Genomic DNA, 20,076 nt, shown 5'->3' with positions numbered 1-20,076 from the left:
TCCCCTGCTCACGATCTTCCTCTCTCTGTCTCTCAAAAATAAATAAATGTTAAAAAAAAATTAAAAAAAAAAGAAAGAAGGTAATAACAAAGAACAGAGTGGAAATAAATAAAATAGACAAAAGACAATAAGGCAATAGAAAAGATCAATGAAACTAAGAACTTATCTTTTGAAAAGAAAAACAGAAAATCCTGATTTAACCTGATTTAATGCTTGAAACCACTCTGAACTTCTTATGCTTTTTCAGCAACTGTCTCTCATACATGCTTTGAGTATGGTTTCCTCTGCATTTTTTTCTCCATAGATTTGGTCAAACCTTCTATTTTTCACACATTGCTCAAAGTTCTGATCTGCAATAGTTTTTTTCTTGCTTTCTTACTATTTATTCTTTATACACACATATATTTTTGTCATTATATAGAGTTATGCATAGGAAGAATGTATAGATTTGTTTCACATTTATTTCACTATCTTAATTCAATTTATGTATTTCAATAAAAAATGAATTTTCTCAAGAAATACTTTTCTGGATAAAGAATAAAGCAGATCTTAGAACATTTAAGACACTAAAAGAATGCTATCATATACTTCAGAGATATCCAATTATGAGTAATTGGAATCACTAACTATAAATCATTAGTCATAGGGCTCACACAGTGCTCTGACATAGTTGAAATGCATTAAGTATTTACTGAATGAACGATAAACATGGCATAGTTTTTATAAAGGCAGCCATCCCCAAAACAGGTGCATTAGAATCATCTGGATTCCAGGGACATAGAGATCTTAAATTAAGTAGCTCTGTGTAGATAGAATGTGATAAAGGAATATGGTTTTTACAGCATTCCCCCAGTGACTCTGCTAGGTAACCAGGTTTGGAAACTATTTTAGGGCAGTTTTAGGAGTTTTAATTTTACATGCTGAATTAAAAAAAAAAAAGCTGAGGCGCCTGGGTGGCTCACTAGGTTGAGCGTCCGACTTCGGCTCAGATCATGATCTCACAGTTTGTGAGTTCCAGCCCCACGCTGGGCTCTGTGCTGACAGCTCAGAGCCTGGAGCCTGCTTCAGATTCTGTGTCTCCCTCTCCCTCTGCTCCTACCCTGCTTGCACTCTGTCTTTCTCTCTCTCTCAAAAAATAAACATTAAAAAAAATGAAATATAAATAAAATAAAAAATAAAAAAGCCAAGTTTCTATTTATGTCTCTGTAGGTTTACAATAATAGAATAAAATAAAATATATAAAAATTTAAAAAAAAATTTAAGGTGTGCCTGGTAGCTCAGTTGGTTGAGTATCTAACTCTTGATTTCGGCCCAGGGTCATGAGATTGCACCTTGCATTGGGCTCCACACTCAACGTGGAGCCTGCTTAAGATCCTCTCTCTTTCCCTTTGGCCTTCTCCTCAGTTCATGCTTTCTCTCTCTCTCTAAAATAAAATAAAACATATAAAAATGTTTAAAAATTTTTAAAATATAATAATAGAATTTATATAGTATTTTACCATTTGCAAAAGACTTTTACATAATTCTCTCATTTGACACTCACATAGTCCTATATGATACATGTTATAAATTAAGTCTAAAGTAAGCAGGAAAGAAAAGCTAGTACTAATTGTATCCTTTCCAAATACTGTGCTAAGTAATTTAACTTAAATCATCTCATTTAATTAAGAGCCTTTCATAAATCATTCTTGCCCAATAGATAAGAAAATTGAGGATCAAAGACCTATGTTACCTGCCAAAGGACACATAGCTAAGTACCAAATTGGAATTTGAGTCAGTAAAATTGTTGGGAAGTTGAGCTCCAGGATCAGTAGACTGGGCTCAGTTCCTAGTTTTGTCTATTATGAGCGTATACACTTCAGCAAAGTTATTTAACCTTTCCAATTTTCAGATTCAGTTTTCATATTCCCCAGTAAATGGGTAATAATAATAATAATAATAATAATACCTACTTCACAGGTTGATTCACTGGGAAGATTCAGTAAGGGAAGTCATGCAAAGAACTTAGCACACTGCCAGGCACCTGCTAAACCGTCATAGATGTTAGCTATTATTATTATTATTATTATTATTATTATTATCATTATTATTATTAGGTTTCTCTCCAAAGCCAACACTTATTTCATCATGCCAATTTATTTTCATAAAAGAATGTGATAAAGAAAAACGCATGCAATGCTTGTTGATTCTTTATTGTTTATTAATGATACCTTACCTCTAATATTTTTATTTATTTATTTATTTTATTTATTTTATTTATTTATTTATTTATTTATTAATGTTTATTTATTTTTGAGAGAGAGAGAGAGAGACAGAGTGCAAATCGGGGAGGGTCAGAGAGAGAAGGAGACACAGAATCTGAAGCAGGGTCCAGGCTCCGAGCTGTCAGCACAGAGCCCAATGCAGGGCTCGAACCGTGAGATCATGACCTGAGGTAAAGTCAGACGCTTAACAGACTGAGCCACCCAAGGCGCCCCACAAGAATTTCTCAAATGTACTTCGCATATTGTTACAAATGTACAATTAATAGGGTTTGAATGAACATATTTAATGCTTTGTTGTACTTGGTTGTATGTAAGTTTTATGGTGAAAGCCCATCCCCCCCTTCTTGCTGAATCTACATTATTCTTAGGTGTTAGAAGGCTAGACTAAGCCTTGCCCCTTTATGGTAGTATGAAACTGTAAAAAGATGTGATTATAATTTGTTATGTATAACAATTATCTACATACTTGTCTGAAGAAAGGCATACAGAGACAAGGCCATGTCTTAATTCAACTTTGTATCCCCTCCCTGGCATTTAGTGCAAAGTTGTGTTGCATTAAACCAACCTATTAACTGAATGTTACCATAATCTGTATTTTAAAAACTTTAAAAAATAAACTTCTTTGAGGCATATTTTATACACAATAACATATCCTCGTTTAAAAAAAAATTTTTTTAATGTTTATTTCTTTTTGAGACAGAGAGAGACAGAGCATGAATGGGGGAGGGTCAGAGAGAGAGGGAGACACAGAATCCAAAGCAGACTCCAGGCTCTGAGCTGTCAGCACAGAGCCCAATGCGGGGCTCGAACTCACGGACCGTGAGATCATGACCTGAGCTGAAGTCGGATGCTTAACCTACTGAGCCACCCAGGAGCCCCAACATATACTCATTTTTAAAACATACATAGTTTGATGAGCTTTAAAAAATGATTATACCCGTGTAATCACCCACCCATCAGGATATAGACCATTTCTATCACCCCCAAAAGTCCCCTTGTGCCCTTTGTAGTCAATCCCTGTCCTTCTCTACCAGCCAGCCAGCCCTGGGCTGAAGGTAACCATTGATCTGATTTCAAACACTAGTTTTACCTGGGCTAGAATTTCACTTAAATGAAATCACAAAGAGGGTACTCTTTTGTATCTGACTTCTTTTGCTCAGCATATTATTTTTGAGAATAATTCTTGTTGCCTATAGCAGTAGTTCATCCCTTCCTATTGCTGACTGGTAGTCCATGTATATCACAATTGGTTTATCTGTTCGTCTCTTGATGGACGTTTGAGTTGTTTACAGTTTGGGACTATTATAAATGAAAGTGCCATAAACATCCATTTATAAGTCTTTGTGTGGACATGATTTTATTTTTCTTGAGGAGTATTTAAGAGTGAAATTTCTAGGTCAGATGGTAAGACTGTATTAACTTTATAAGAGACTGCCAAATAGTTTTCCAAAGTGGTTGGACTGCCAGCAATGTGTAGCAGTCCTGAGTGTTCCTACCCTTGCCAAAACTTGATAGTATGTCTTTTTGATGTTAACCATTCCAAAGGGTGCATAGTGGTATCTCATTATGGTTTTAAGTTACATTTTCCTGATGACTAATGATGTTAAGCATCTTTTCATGTGCTTATTGGACATTTGTAAATCCTCTTTTGTGAAGTCACTATTCAAACCTTTTCCCACTTAAAAATTATTGGCCTGTTTGTCTTCTTAATACATGAGTTCTTTGTATTTCCTGGATACAAGTCTCTTGTCAGTTACACATATTATGAATATTCTAGTCTGTGGCTTATCCTCATTTTCTTAATAGATTTACAATCTTGATGGTATCAAATTTATCTATTTTTCTCTTATGGTCAGTTCTTTTTGCATCTTATACAAGAAATTTTTGCTTATCCTGAAGTTGTGAAGATTTTTCCCCTTTTTTTCTAGAGCTTGCAATTTTTAAATATTGTATATAGGCCTATGATCCATTTTGAGCTAGGTTAGTGAGCTGAAATTTGAGGCTCATTTTTTCCATATAGATATCTAGCATTGTTTCCATGTAGATATTCTAGCATTATTTGTTGAAAATATTTTTCCATCCCCATTGCATTACCTTGGATTTTTTGTGTTGAAAATCAATTCTATATTGTGTGTGCATGTATATATATGTATATGTATATGTGTATGTCTCATGGTTTCATTGATCAATCTATATGCCCATAACACACTGTCTTGGTTATTACAGATTTATACTAAGTCGGGTAATATAATTTTCAAATTTGTCTTGGCTAATATAGGTATCTCATGTTCCCATATAATTTTTATTGTTTTTAAGTTTATTTATTCATTTTGAGAGAGAAAGAGAATGTGTGCATGAGCAGGGGAGGGACAGAGAGAGAGGGAGAGAGAAAATCCCAAGTATGTTCCGGCTGTCAGCCTGGAGCCCAATGCAGGCTTGATCTCACAAATCATGAGATCATGACCTGAGCCAAAATCAAGAGTCGGATACTTAACCAACTGAACTACCCAGGCACCCTTCCATATAATTTTTAGATTCAGCTTGTACATTTCTTTTCTTTAGAAAGCCTGTTGGGACTTTGATTTGGATTATGTTGAATCTATAGATCAATTTGAGAAGAACCAAGTCTTTTTATCCATAAACATGATTTACCTCTGTATTTATTTTAGCCATGTTTGTAGTTTTCAGAGTGTAAGTCTTATACATATTTTGTCAAATTCTCCCCTATGTAATTTAGGTTTAGGGATGTTCTTATAAATGCATTTTCAATTTTACTTTCCACTTACTTGCTAGTATGTAGAAATACAAATGAATTTGTATTTTGATCTGTAACTCTGCTAATTGCACTTAGCAGTGTACTGGGGTTTTACTTTTCCCGTATTCTTGTCAGCCTTTATTATTTGTCTTTTGGGTTATAGCCACCCTGGTGAGTATGAAGTGGTATCCCATTGTGGTTTTTATTTCCATTTCCATGATGGCTACTGATTCTAAGCACCTTTTTATGTCCTTATTGGTCATTTGTATATCTTCTTTGGAAGAATATCTGTTAAATTCTGCTTTGCCTATTTTTTAAATTTGCCTATTTGTCTTTTTATTGCTGAGTTGCAAGCATCCTTTATATATTTTAGATAATATCCTTTTACTTTTGACTAATGTGTGTCTTTATAGGTAAACTCACTTTTTGCAAAAAGCATACTACTAGGACTTTTTTTTAAAACTTCAGTCTGAAATTATTTGCCCTTTAATTGGAGTGGTTTGATCATTTACATTTATATAATTATAGATACAGTTGAATTCAGGTCTCTTGTCTTGCTATTTGTTTCTTATTTGTCACTTCTTTTTTTCTCCTTTTTTAAATATTTTCTTGCATCCTTTGGATTAATTCAATATTCTTTAGAGTACCATTTTATATCTTTGGCATATTAGGTATATATTTTGTGTTGCCTTTTGCATTTGCTCTAGATTTACAATATGCATCTTTGTATCATTTTTAAACTTTATATGCAGCTAAATAATATACTTTTTCACACACAGTGTAAAAATCTTAAAAGAATATACTCCTGGTCATGAAAAATAGAGGAGAAAGCTTCAAGGTCAATGCCTTCACCGAAATAAATACTAACCCAGAAAAAGTCAGAACCAACTATTTCAGAACTCTGGAACCTGGCCAGACATTTACACCATCCACTAGAACACTGGGTGAAAGGAGAGGCTACCAAACCTTGGTAAGAGAGCAGCATGCACGAACCAGCTACCGTGTCCCATTCTTCAGTCCCTCTTGCTGTGAGGGTAATGCCTGCACTCCTAAGGTGGCTGGTTGGAGCCAATCTTGTCCTCCCAGATTTGGCTTGTGCCTTTTGGTCAATCTGGTGGCTCCCTGGGGGACCAGCACAGACACTTACCTCTGTTTCAACCCTCTCAGGTTGTGATGGCGTCCCTGACAGCATCTATCAGAAGATTTAAAGAGCTAGAACACATTCTTGAGGGGATCAGATTCTTCCAGTCATAGGCTGACTTCAAAAATAACAACAGAAACTTCAGCGACCACACACAGCAAGGAATACAGGCTCTGCAAAAAATAGTTGGGAAAAGTCACTATTAAAATAGACAACTGCAGGGGTGTGTGGGTGGCTCAGTCAGTTGAGCGTCCAACTGACTTAAGTTCAGCCCAGGTCATGTTCTCATGATTTGTGAGATCAAGCCCACCGTGAGGCTTTGTGCTGACAGCATGGACCCTGCTTGGGATTCTCTCTCTATGCCACTTCCCCATTTGCACATGTCCTCTCTCTTTCTCAAGATAAATAAATAAATAAACATTAGAAAAAATAAAATAGACAACTGCAGCCCTCAATAGCCATCTCTGCGAAGGGTGAGTCTGAGTTCCAGACTTACCACATTATAATATTCACAATGTTCAGGTCTCAGCAACAACAACAGCAACAACAACAAATACAATGCATACAAAGAAACAGGAAAATGTGGCTCATTCACAAGGAAATAAGGACTTGACAGTTTTGACATATGAAAATCTGTGTAATACACCATGTTAATAGAACAAAAGGAAGAAAAACCACATGATCATCTCAACTGACACAGAAAACGCATTTCACAAAACCCAACACCCTTTTGTGATAAAAACACTCAACAAACTAGTAAGATGAAGTATCTTCATAACCATATGTTAGAAGCCATATATGAAAAACCCTAGTGAAAGTTAATAGCGAAATACTGAAAACTCTTCTCCTAAGATCAGAAACAAAACAAGGTTACCTGCTTCTGGTACTTCCTTTCCTTTTTAATATTTATGTATTTTTGAGAGAGAGAGATACAGAGTGTGAGCAAGAGAGGGGCAGAGAGAGAGGGAGACACAGAATCCCAAACAAAGCAGGCTCCAGGTTCTGAGCTGTCAGCACAGAGCCTGATGTGGGGCTGGAACTCATAAACCGTGAGATCATGACCTGAGCCAAAGTTGGATGCTCAACTGAGCCACCCAGGCGCCCCTGCTTCTGATACATCTATTCAACCTAGTGCTGGGAGTTCTAGAAAGAATAATTAAGCAATAAAAAGAAATTAAAAGCATCCAAATTGGAAAGAAAGAATAAAAATGAACTCTTTTGCAGATAACACAATTTTATATGTAGAAAACTCTAATGAATCTGCTCCCACAAAACCCTGTTATAACTAATAAACAAATTCAGCCAAATTGTGAGATACAAAATAAACACATGAAAATCAGTTGCCTTTCTATATGCTATCAATGAACAATCCAAAAAGGAAATTAAGAAAGCAATTTCATTTTTAATAACATCAAAAATAATAAAATAGTTACACATAAATTCAACAAAGCAAGCGTAAAACTTAAACACTGCGAACTGCAAAGTATTGCTTAAAGAAATTGAAGACCTAAATGAACAGAAAAACATTCCCTATTGGGGCGCCAAGGTGGCTCAGTCGGCTGAGTGTCCTACTTCAGGACATGATCTCACGGTTCATGGGTTCGAGCCCCACATCCAGCTCTGTGCTGACAGCTCAGGGCCTGGAGCCTGCTTCTGATTGTGTGTCTCCCTCTCTCTCTCTGCCCCTCCCCCACTCACACTGACTCTCTCTCTCTCTCTCTCAAAAATAAACATTTAAAAAAAGACTAATCATTCTCCTTGGATGCCACTGCTTCTATCATGGTGCCTGCTTCTGATTCTGTGTCTCCCTCTCTCTCTCTGCCCCTGCCCCACTCACACTGACTCTCTCTCTCTCTCTCTCTCTCTCAAAAATAAACATTTAAAAAAAGACTAATCATTCTCCTTGGATGCCACTGCTTCTATCATGGTATTTAATACAGTCTGTTATAATCATGCATGGCTTTATCTTCCCTGCAGACCAAGAGCTCCCTGAGAGTCAATCTCTTTGCTTATTAACTCTCAAACAGCCCAGGGGCACCTGGGTGGCTCAGTTGGCTAAGTGTCTGACTTCGGCACAGGTCATGATCTCATAGTTTGTAGGTTCAAGCCCCGTGTCTGGCTCTGTGCCAGCAGCTCAGAGTCTGGAGCCTGCTTCAGATTCTGTGTCTCCCTCTCTCTGCTCTTCCCCCACTCACATTCTGTCTCTCTCTCTCTCTCTCTCTCTCTCTCAAAAATAAATTAAAAACATTTTAAAAAATCTTTAAAAAAAAGAAAAACATCCATGTTCATAGATCAGAGACTTATATTGTTAAGGTGATAATACTATGCAAAGTTGTTTACGGATTCAGTGCAAACCCTATCAAAATCCCAACTGTGTTTTCATATAGAATTTCAAGGTACCCCACATGACCAAAATCATCTTGAAAAAGAACTAAGTTGGAGAATTCATACTTCACAATTTCAAAGCTATAGCATTGTGCTACTGGGCATAAGGAGAGATATGTAGACCAATGGAATAGAATTGAGAGCCCATAAATTGACATCTATGGTCACCTGCTTTTTGAAAAGAGTGCTAAGACTATTCAGTGGGGAAAAGACAGTCTTCAATAAATGGTGCTGGGAATATTGGATATCCACATGTAGAGATGAAGTCAGACCCTTAACTTACCTAAATTTTAGAACTAAAACTCTTAAACATCTAAGAAAATATAGAGCAAATCTTCACAGCTTTGGATTTGGCAATGGCTTCATAACTGTGACACCAAAAGCACAGGTAACAAGAAGAGAAATAGATAAATTTGAGTCTATTAAAATTAAAAGCTTTTGTGCATCAAAGGAAACTATCAAGAGAATGAAAAACAACATGCAGTATGGGAGAAAATATTTGCAAATCATATAGATGATAAAGGTTTAATGTTAAGAATATATAAAGAACTCTACAACGTAACAACAAAAAGACAAACGACATTAAGACAAACAATTATAAAGTGGGCAAAGGACTTGAATAGACATTTTCCAAAGAAGATACACAAATGACAAACAAATGCCTGAAAAGATGCTAAATGTCATTAGTCATTAGGAAAGTGCAAATCAAAACCACAGTGAAATGCTGTGTCCCACCTAATAGAATGGATATTATCTCCCCCCCAAATAATGAAATAACAAATGTTGGTGAGGATGTAGACATAACTGAACTCTCATATAATGCTGGTGGGAATGTAGAATAGTGTGGCCATTGTAGAAACAGCTTGGTGGTTCCTCAAAAAGTTAAACAAATTCCACTCCTAGATATACCCAAAATAATTGAAAACAGGGACTCAGATCCCTGAATATTAATGTTCATTAGCAGTGTTATTCACAGTCACCAAAAGGTGGGACAGCCCAACTTTCCGTCCACAGGTGAATGGATAAACAAAATGCGGTATTATGTAAAATGAAATGTTATTCAGCCATTGGAAGGAATGGAGTTCTGACACATGGTACCACATGGATGAAACTTGAAAACATTGTGAAATAAGCCAGGTAGCAAAGGACAAATATGGCATGATTTCACTTATATGAAATAACTGGAAGAGGCAAATTCATAACTATATATTAAAAATGGTTATAAAGGAAAATTGTATGTAACATATATTTTACCACAATAAAAAATGCAAAAAAAGATATTCCATTCCTCTCTCCTGCTTTTGTATACTTTCTGAGTTCTATATATGTTATAAATACTCCATACATTGAATTCAATACACTCACTACAATCAAAAAAGAAGAAAATCTTTCATATTTACCCACACATTTATGATGTCTGAGATTCATCATTCCTTTGTGTAAATCCAAGCTTCCCTCTGATATCATTGTCCTTCATCCTGAATAACTTTTGAAACATTTCTTGCATGCTTGTGAGCTGCTGATGAATTCTCCCAGGGGTTGTTTGTCTAATGATGGCATTATTTCACCTGATTTTTAGAGATATTTTCACTGTATATTTTTTCCTTTCAGCATTTAACAATCATCTGGTTGCTGAGAAAAAGTAAGAAGTTATTCTTATCTTTGTTTCCTCTGTATCATAATGTGTCTTTTTCTCTCTGGCTGCTTTAAAATGTTTCTCTTTATAACTTTTTTTCAACAATTTGGTTATGATGTGTCTTGTTAGTTTCCTTTGTATTAATTTTGCTTGGGATTCACTGAGCCTCTGATTTGTGAGCATAGATTGTTTGCTTTTTAATTTGGGGGGAAATTGGTCTTTATTTCTTCATTTTTTTCCTGCTTCTCTTCCTTCTCAGACTTTAATTATATTTGTGTTAGGCCATTGCATATTGCCACACAAGTCACAAGGCTCTATTTTTTTTTCTTGATAGTTTTCTTCCATATTTAGTCTACATAGTTTCTATAGCTATGACTTCAATTTCCCTGACCTTCTTTTATATTTCCTAAAATACTGTTAATCTCGTCCAGTCACTTTTTCACTTCAGATATCCTATTTTTCAGCTCTAGAATATCCATCCAGTCCTTTCACATCTTTAATTTCACTCTTCATTGTGTTCCTGTATTTATTCAAACCCTTGAGTACACTTACAGTAGCTTTTAAAGTTTTATGATAGTGCCATCTTCTCCGTCATTTTTATGACTGTCCTTATTGACTAATTTTTATTATAGCTATAGATCACATTTCCTGCTTCTTCACAAGTCTAACAATTTTTTCTTAGATACTGGACAGTGTGATATTTTTTGTGTTGATTGTTTGGATTTGTTACCTTCCTTCAAAGAGTATTGTGGGATTTTGGCAGACAGTTAAAATACTTGGAGATAAACTTGGTCCTTTCAAACCTTGGTTTTTAAGTTTTGTTTTATAGGTGTGGAATAGCCTTAATCTATGGTTACTTTAGCCCTACTTCTAAGGCATGGTCTTCCTGAGGGCTTTACTGAATGTGCCAGGTGTTTAAAGAGGTCTATACTTGAATGTCTTCCAGCATTGTGTGAGCTCTATGAATTATGCTCTATGAATTGAACTATAAGCTTATAGCTCCCTGATAGTTATGTTTTCCCCCATAATTGTTATAATTCTTATTATCCCTGCCTTGTGTAGTCCCATTCTATGCGTACTCTGTTTAGTATTCAGGCACAGACTAAAGGGGAACTCATGCAAACTTCTGGAGCTTTTCTCTGGATACCTCCCTCCTTACCATTACTCTACTGCATAGACTCCAGCCTCCTCAGACTCCCAGAACTCTAATCTCTGTCTCCTCACTTAGGATCACCTACATGTTCTGCTTGGGTTCCCACCTCTATACCATAGTCCAGAAAGTGCCTTGGCAGAAAGCTGGGGTGATCATAGGACTTGCTTCTTTTGTTTCTCTTAAGGATCACAATCCTGAGACACCTGGATGGCTCAGTCAGTTAGGCTAAGTCAGTTAAGCCAAGTCCAACTCTTGGTTTTGGCTTAGGTCATGATCTCACTGTCATGAGATCGAGCCCTGCATCAGGCTCAGTTTGGAGCCTGCTTAAGATTCTCCTTCACCTATCCCTCTGCCCCTCCCCCCACTCAGCCTGTCTCTCTCTCTTTTTCTCTCTCTCTCTCTCTCAAAGAAAATAATCACAGTCCTATTCTCTCTATTGTCTGATGTCTGAAAACAGTTGTTTCATAAATTTTGTTCAGTTTTCTAGTCATTTACAGTGGGAGGACAATCTGGTTCCAGCTCTTCTGCCGTGGCTGGAGTAGAACTATAATTTGCTTTTTCTGTTTAGTATTCAGGCACAGACTAAACAGACATGGAACAATAATAGCTTACAGCTGTGTTGCCATTTAAGGTAAATGAAGAATGAGTGAATGAATAGAATGATATATTGTAAAATAAATTGCCAATGGTATAATCAGACCTCCTATAGCTTGGAGAAACTTTAAGCTCTCACTTTAAACAAGAATTCCTTAAGTAGTGTTACCAGTTTAATTTAAGGTTCTTTCTTCCTCTGGGTCAGGCATGTTTTAGAAATTACCCCTTCACAATGGGTCTTTAATTGATCATTAACACCAATGGAATGCTACCTCAAGTAACTTAAGCTCTTTTCTGTGATTTCCTCCAACATAAAGTTAGGAACACTGAGTATATTCCAAATTTGCCTTATTTCACTGAGGGACAAATAGCAAGCTCCAGCTTGTTCTTGTGATATTAGAATTAAGTCATCCAATCATGTCTTCAAAGTCAGGTATACTAATATTTTTGTGATTTCATAAGGAAAATGAAGTCTTTCTTTGTAAGATCTGAAAGTGTAAGCATCTGCTTTTGAGACTATAGCCAATTTCCTCACTCAATTTATGTTGAGTGTTTGGATTTTTTTTAACTATGGGGACATGATTAACAGTTTGAACAGGTCTCACAGATTTTTATGTATACTTTCAGATAGATGCCTCCACTTTGAGGCTTATATCAGACTAGATATTTTATCTGAGTAGAAAATTAAGATAAATGTGAAGGTGAATCTCTTAAGTATAAAAATCTATGATTTGAGTTAGCTTGTGTTATGTCTGGTGGAGACTACAGGAGATGTTACGTAATTTCAAGCAAAAAGGGAAGTAAAAGAGACATGATTATTTTTGCTTGTTAATATTTAGTCAAGTGCCCACAGCACTCCTGGTGTTGTGTTGAAGACACAGTGTAAGCAAAACTGTTACCTGTGTAACAGGTGGATTTAGTTAGCAGAGCATGAGACAAATGTGTCATGCTTTTCTGTGAAAACACAGCAATCAAAATGAAAGTCACAAATGCTGTATAAGCCGGGAAGCTTGACTGAGAACAAAGAAAGATAAGGGGAAGAGAAAGGCAGAGAATGAATATGATTTGCATAATTTAAGATGAGAAGATTTCCAGAATCTCAAAGAGATATTAGCACTTCCATGCTCCTTGATGCACTATTCACAATAGCCAAGATATGGAACAGCCTATGTGTCCTTTGGCAGATGAATGGATAAAGAAAATGTGGCATATACATATAATGGAATGTTACTGAGCCTCAAAAATGAAGGAAATTCTGCAATTTGTGCCAATGCGGATGGACCTTGAGGACCATTATGCTTGGTTAAAAAAAAAAAAAAAAAAAAAGCCAGACACAGAAAGACACATACTGCATGATTCCACTTATTTGACTATCTAAGGTAGTCAAATTTGAAGAATGAAAGAGTAGAATGGTGGTTGCCAGGGTCTGCAGGGAGGAGAAAACGGGGAGTTACTCATAAAGGGGCATAAAGTTTCAGTTAAACAAGATGAATGAGCTCTAGAGATCGGCTGCACAACATTGTACCTACAGTCAACAACACTGTATTGTACACTTAAAAATTTGTCAAGAGGGTAGATCTCATGTTAAGTGTTCTTATTACAATTTGAAAAAAAAAAGATGAGAGGATTCCTACTTTTATTTGTGGTATAGAGATCTTATAGGAATGTTAAAAAGACTTCAAGGTTAAAAAAAAAAAAAAGACACTTTTTTTTGAAGTCCAGGCCTGTAATGACTTTCAGGTTTTCGACACATGCCTCGTTCTTTGACTTTATGAATGGAAAAAGGTGGCATGTATCCACTGGCTTAATCTAAGGTGTCAACAATCCCTCTCCAAAGCTATATTGAAATAAGAGGAGTGCCTACAATTACTAAAGATCTTCCGGTGATAACAGAGAAATTGCATAAACTTCTGGCTAATGCATCAGAATGATTCAGCGTTTCACAAAAAATTTACTTCCACTGACTTTCCAGTGAGATACATTTTCAGGAATACGTTCTCCTCATACTTAGCTGAGTCAGTGGAAAGGCAAAAACTGTGCACTCCCAAAGCAGTCATGGCTTCAGAAGGCTGGTCAGAGCCCTACTTTTGCTATGTCTTCTTTAGAACTTTCCCCTCTGAAAGCAGTAGGAAATAGACTAGGTGACCACGCCAGGGCAGAATCCTGCCTGCTGGCACAGTTCTACCTACGCTAGGTTAGCAAGGGTGAGATGGCTGGTGAGGCAGAGAGCATGCTCTGAACTCCTTGTAATTGAATTGTCTAATACACCTGAAAGAATCTGCACCTAGCTTCTTGCTTATCAAGTGTACTCCCTAGGGGACCTGATTAAGGAAGGAAAGAAATAGGATATTGGAGCCACTGCCACAGATCTGCGGTGTGAGCATCTACGTAATAAAGGCCTTGCTGAAGCCATGCCTATTAACCTTTAACTTCCAAGGCTACCCATATAGTAAACACTGGGCTATACAGATTCTTCAGAGAATGTGCGGGAGTCTGTAGCCAAGTTTTCTGGGTAAGTATGAATGAACATCAAGCTTATTAAAAGTTAACTATTCTAAAAGGAAATTTATTTTTCTTTTATAAATAAAATGTTTAGAATACAATTTTCATTTTTTTAATGTTTATTTATTTTTGAGAGGGAGACACAGGGCAAGTGGGGGAGGAGCAGAGAGAGAGAGACACAGATCTGAAGCAGACTCCAGGCTCTGAGCTGTCAGCACAAAGCCTGACGTGGGGCTCAGACCATGACTTGAGCCAGAGTCAGACGCTTAACTGCCTGAGCCACTCAGAGGCCCCTATAATACAATTTTCTTGAACACCTAATCATTATAAATAGCAGTCATAGTAATGAGCTATAATGTGGTGATGCCCTTAGGTATAATGAGATGCTAGGACACTTTTTCCCTATGATACTAAATGGTTCCAAACTTCTGTCCCTTTTAAGTTGTTGTTTTTTTTTTTCTTCTCCTGTCATTTTCTTTGGCACTTCCCTCACAGATACGGTATTAGTGGTCACTACTTCCTGTTATTAAGAAATTTTTTAATACTTCTCTTAATTTGTTATTATTGGATATGGGCATAGATGATATATTGCCAGATTTCCTGTGCAGAGACTCGCCAATGAATCAAGTTCGCTAGCTTTGGTGCATAGACTTGGTGGCATCTGGTTTGTCTGTTCAAAGGTATTTTTTATCATGATTTTTTTGGGGAAAGATAGGTGAGGTTGCTTAGGAGCTGAACTCTTGTTTGTTGATGTTTTGCTACTATTTTATATACTTTTTTTTTTTTTTTTTTTTTTTACACAGTGAAGAGTAGTTTGCATACTATCAAGCAGAGTAGTGATGCTGTGGTGCAGGACCCCAAATGTTCCTTCAGGACTGGGGTATTCTCTCCCCCAGAAGTTGACAGCATTAGCTAGTTAAACCTTAAATCTCTCTGGGCACTGCCCTCAGCCACAGGGAGCTGCTTTGCCCCAGTCTGCTGCCTCCGCAGGTGCAGCTGACATCCAGTGACCAGTTTGTGTGAGTACACATTGGTCCAGACTTCTTACCTTTACTGAAGACAACTTTGAAAGGCCATCTCAGTTCCAGAACTTTCTGTGGGATTGGCTAAAGCCATCATTGTCACTGCACCACTGCTTCTCCTGACCAATCCTGCTCCCCTTAGTCCCCTTCTAGGTATTGCTCCAGAGAGAATTCCCATTGAACCTCCTCAGGCAAATCTCTATCCCAGACACTAGCCCAGGATTTCCAACTCAAGTGACCCCCCATAAGAGAGTCAGTAATAAGTTCCTCAGCCAAGGTCAGCTGGGCTAGTGATGTTCTTCACAGTTCTGTGACACGAACATTATGCATTTGGGTAGTACCTCTATCTTGCCTCCTCTTCTACTCCAAGTATGGACTTCTTGACGTCCATACTTTCTACAGAATTTCTTCTTTGAGTGGAGATTTTGAAGTTTACTAGCTGAGGTCATAAAAATCAGGATTCAAAAGATAGACTCTAAGCTAACATTTATTTGGATAACGACTTTTATTGAAGAGGTTTTATTTAGATCTTTGCTTACAGGCTCTGAAGTATCAAGGGCTTTTTCATGTTACATTATTTTATTTCTTCAATGTCATAATTATTCATTTTGATCAGCCTCTGTGTTTCCATTATTCTTTGAAACCAAAATTTATGTTCCAACATAAAAGAATATTTATGAACATGTATTTTCCTACCATGGCCTTCTTCAAATTCCCTAGCTCTCCTGTTCTGGCTTCTAAAACATAGACAAGTGTTATATATCTTCATTATTTTCTTTGATTTAAGGTCTCCATGCTACTATTATGATAGCTTACTCTGGTAATCTCCATGCCCCTTTCATTCTTTTGCTGTTGTTGTTATTTTATTGAGGTATAGTTAACAATCCTACCCTATTAATTTCACCTGGCAGTTTCTAGTCTCAAACTATTTATTTTTTTACTTATTTTTTGAAGTTTATATTTATTTATATTGAGAGAGAGTGTGTGTGCACACGCAGGGGAGAGGCAGAGAGAGAGAATCCCAAGCAGGCCCTGCACTGCCAGTGCAGAGCCAGACTTGGGGCTCGATCTCACAGAACATGAGACCGTGACCTGAGCTGAAATCAAGAGTCAGACACTTAACCGACTGAGCCACCCAGGCGCCCCTAGTCTTAAACTATTTAAATAGCTGGGTTCACCAACTTGAATGCAGGGATTTAAAAAGAAATGGAAAAAATGCCAAGCATGCTAATGTAGTAAAAATTTTAATTTAATTAAATCATGTATAAACAACAAAAAAAGTATCACTGATCAAAACCAGCATACCCTAAACTAAGGTCACCTATTTCACAGAGAAAAAAACTTGGAAGGGACCTCAGCGAGGTCACCTAATCTAAGCACCTTATTCTATGGATGAAACCTGGAGAGGAGAAGTGAATTCCCCAGTATGTGGCAACCAAAGCTGGATCTCTTGACTATTGGTTCAGAAATCTCACTACTTTACCACATAACCACTGAATTCCTTTTACTTTTTCTCCAAATCACTTCATGAAGCCAGAGCATTTTCTTGGTTCAATACTTTGGAGACCACAGTTATTTTAACTTAGTTGTTCTTTGAACCTCAAGTGGGTTTCTGGCATTCCCACTTCCTAATTCCGTTATGCAACCCATCAGCCTAATTTAACCAACATGAGTTCACTTGGGTGAGGAAATATTTAGGCACTTTTATCAATATCAGGTTTTCCTTTTTAAAGAATAACCTGATTTGGGGCACCTGGGTGGCTCAGTCAGTTAAGCATCTGACTTCAGCTCAGGTTATGATCTCGAGGTTCATGAGTTCCAGCCCCGCTTTGGGCTCTGTGCTGATGGCTCAGAGCCTGGAGCCTGCTTCAGATTCTGTGTCTCCCTCTCTCTCAGCCCCTCCCCCACTCACACTGTCTCTCTTACTCAAAGATAAATAAACATTAAAAAAAACAAGTTTTTAAAGAATAACCTGATAAGACCTTTCAATAAGCTCAGCTTGAACCCAGCACGCTAAAATAATTGTCAGAAAATGTTCATGTTCCTTTTATAAAGTGCCTCACATAATACACTTCTTTGTGTGACATCTAGCTTTACCTGTGGTAGGATGAAACTCTTATTCCAACCAAAAGTATATGCACATTGGTTCCCTTCCATGTACTTAGGATTCATATAAAATAAATTGGTTAACTAAATAAGTAACAAATGAACAACGAGTTATACAAATATTTATCATGGGAAGAGTTTCAATTTGAATAAGAGAATTACTCTAGAAAGATAAGAATGACGCCAACTGGTGGGAGCAGGGACTCTGATTCTATTTTACAAATATTTTCCTTTCATATCTCTGGTCTTTGTCAATCTCTTCAGAGTCACCAAGGCAGACGGGCAATTGGCAGTTTCTTGCAATAAATTATTTTGCTTAGAAAGCCTGCATAGCAGGTATTGCCTGACTTAGCTGGAAACGATAAACTAGCAATGTTGTTATTCGAGTTAGAAGGACCAAAGGAGCCTAAAGTTACCTGCTGTGTTGTCATGATATCTGCTTAAGAGAGTGATAAAGAACTTCAGTCTGGGGGAGTCAGAGACTTCAGCATGACACAAAGAACTGGAATTCTCCAAAGCCTTCCATTTAGGTCAAATTTACCCAGAGAGGAAGCTAGATCCAGTCTTGACCTCACATACAACTCCATTCTCTAGCAACATCTCCGAAGATATCACAGACCTACAAAGGTTTCAGTTATAGAAATGTTTCTCAGTTCCCTGGTTTCTTATGAAGTTTGCTCACATGGCTGGTGTGGGTGAATCTGGCCTTGCTTCTTAGTTTTGTGAAGGGACCACACCAGAGTGAACCACGTCCCTACTCTGGGTTTGGTGGGGGCTGATACAGATGGCACTGTGGGCATTTCAACATCCTGCTGCCTCTCTGGAGCCAGGAACTCTCATTTACAAATTCTTGACCCTCCTCCTGCACCAACCCCACTATCTCCACCCCCAACAACAACCTCCTGGCATTCTTTACCGGGGCACTGAGATTCAGGCTGAGACCTGCTTCCTTACAAAGGACTTGTTTCCTTCCTATCTGGCATATCCCAGGTAGAAATCACGTTTCATAATGTTTTTCTCCTTTTGTTCTCAGATGTTCTAAGTCGGCTCCCTGCAGTGCATGTCAACATTAGAACACCTGGGGCAGAGCTGGCTCTCAGAACAACAGGAGAGACTTGCCAATGAGCTTGCTTAGGCTTTCTCTGCAGTGGGGATTTGGGGACTGGGGCCTGTTTGGAATGTCAGAGAGAACTTGAGGAGGGGAGGAGTGTCACTGCTTCCTATTAGAACATGATAGAGGGGCGCCTGGGTGGCGCAGTCGGTTAAGCATCCGACTTCAGCCAGGTCACGATCTCGCGGTCTGTGAGTTCGAGCCCCACGTCGGGCTCTGGGCTGATGGCTCAGAGCCTGGAGCCTGTTTCCGATTCTGTGTCTCCCTCTCTCTCTGCCCCTCCCCCATTCATGCTCTGTCTCTCTCTGTCCCAAAAATAAATAAACATTGAAAAAAAAATAATTAAAAAAAAAAAAAAGAACATGACAGAAAGCCACACAGATCATTTTAAAGAAGCCAAGGTTTTGACTGGATGTGAGAAGGCATGATTTAGAAGAGGTCAGAGATCACTGCTGCCTTCTTGTTCAGCATACTCTGGTTTTGTTTCCTCTGTCACGATTGGAAGAGGATGTGTTGCTAACTAACCTATAAAGCTGCTCTTGTATAACGTGGGGTCCACAATCCACTCTTGAAGGGAGTAAAAAAGCTACTGAATGGATATACAACAAGAAGCCCTCCATCACTTTATCTTTTCCAGCACTAAGTATGTTGGTTCATTAAAGTCCAGACTTTCGCTGGCACCACCTTGGCCTCTCACGGTCACCTCCACAAAATCCCCAAGTGAGTCAGCTGAAATGGGAAAGAGTAAAGAGGTGTGTTTCTGGCTCCTCCACTCAAGACTCTGAGCAATGAATGACTGCAAACAAAGTCTTTCAACCTGCAAGTCTCAAGGGCAGGGTGTGAGCAGGTGTGCAGCATGGTGCATGTTCAGCAGGTCGGACATGTGTACTTTCCTTCCATTTAATAACTAACTCTCCCCACTAAGCTGCAGTCCAGCTTCACCAACCTTCAAAACCCTTGTGTTTTAGGACCAGGGATCAAGTGTTCCCTCTTTCTCTGCAGTGATTTCCCCCCCCAGTTGCTCATGTTCTAAACATGTTTATTAATTAAATTTGGCCTCTCTGGACGATTTTCCGGAAAGATTTTTTTTTCACACGTTGAAGTCAAGCATCTGCACACTGTTGGATGTGTGTTGTTTGACACTTTATCGATAGCCAAGTATGCAGATGGAAAAGCCCTTTGCCTGCAAGCTGTCTTGTATGACCACCGAACCCTACCTTCCATGCAATTCTTCAAGTTCTGTATAACTAGAAGGAGTTATTTGCTGGCTAACAGAGAAGACAAGATCACTCCTCTCATACCTCTGTGGAATGTTGCTAGGTAAGAAGAAATAAGGATTGTTCATCCACAGCCTGGGGAGTCCAGTAGTCTGGACTCTTGTGAAGGACCAGCATATATTTTGTAAGA

Source organism: Puma concolor, chromosome A2, assembly GCF_028749965.1.
Source record: "Puma concolor isolate L17-30 chromosome A2, mPumCon1.1.hap2, whole genome shotgun sequence".
Taxonomy (NCBI): Eukaryota; Metazoa; Chordata; class Mammalia; order Carnivora; family Felidae; genus Puma; species Puma concolor.
This window is presented reverse-complemented; position numbering follows the sequence as displayed.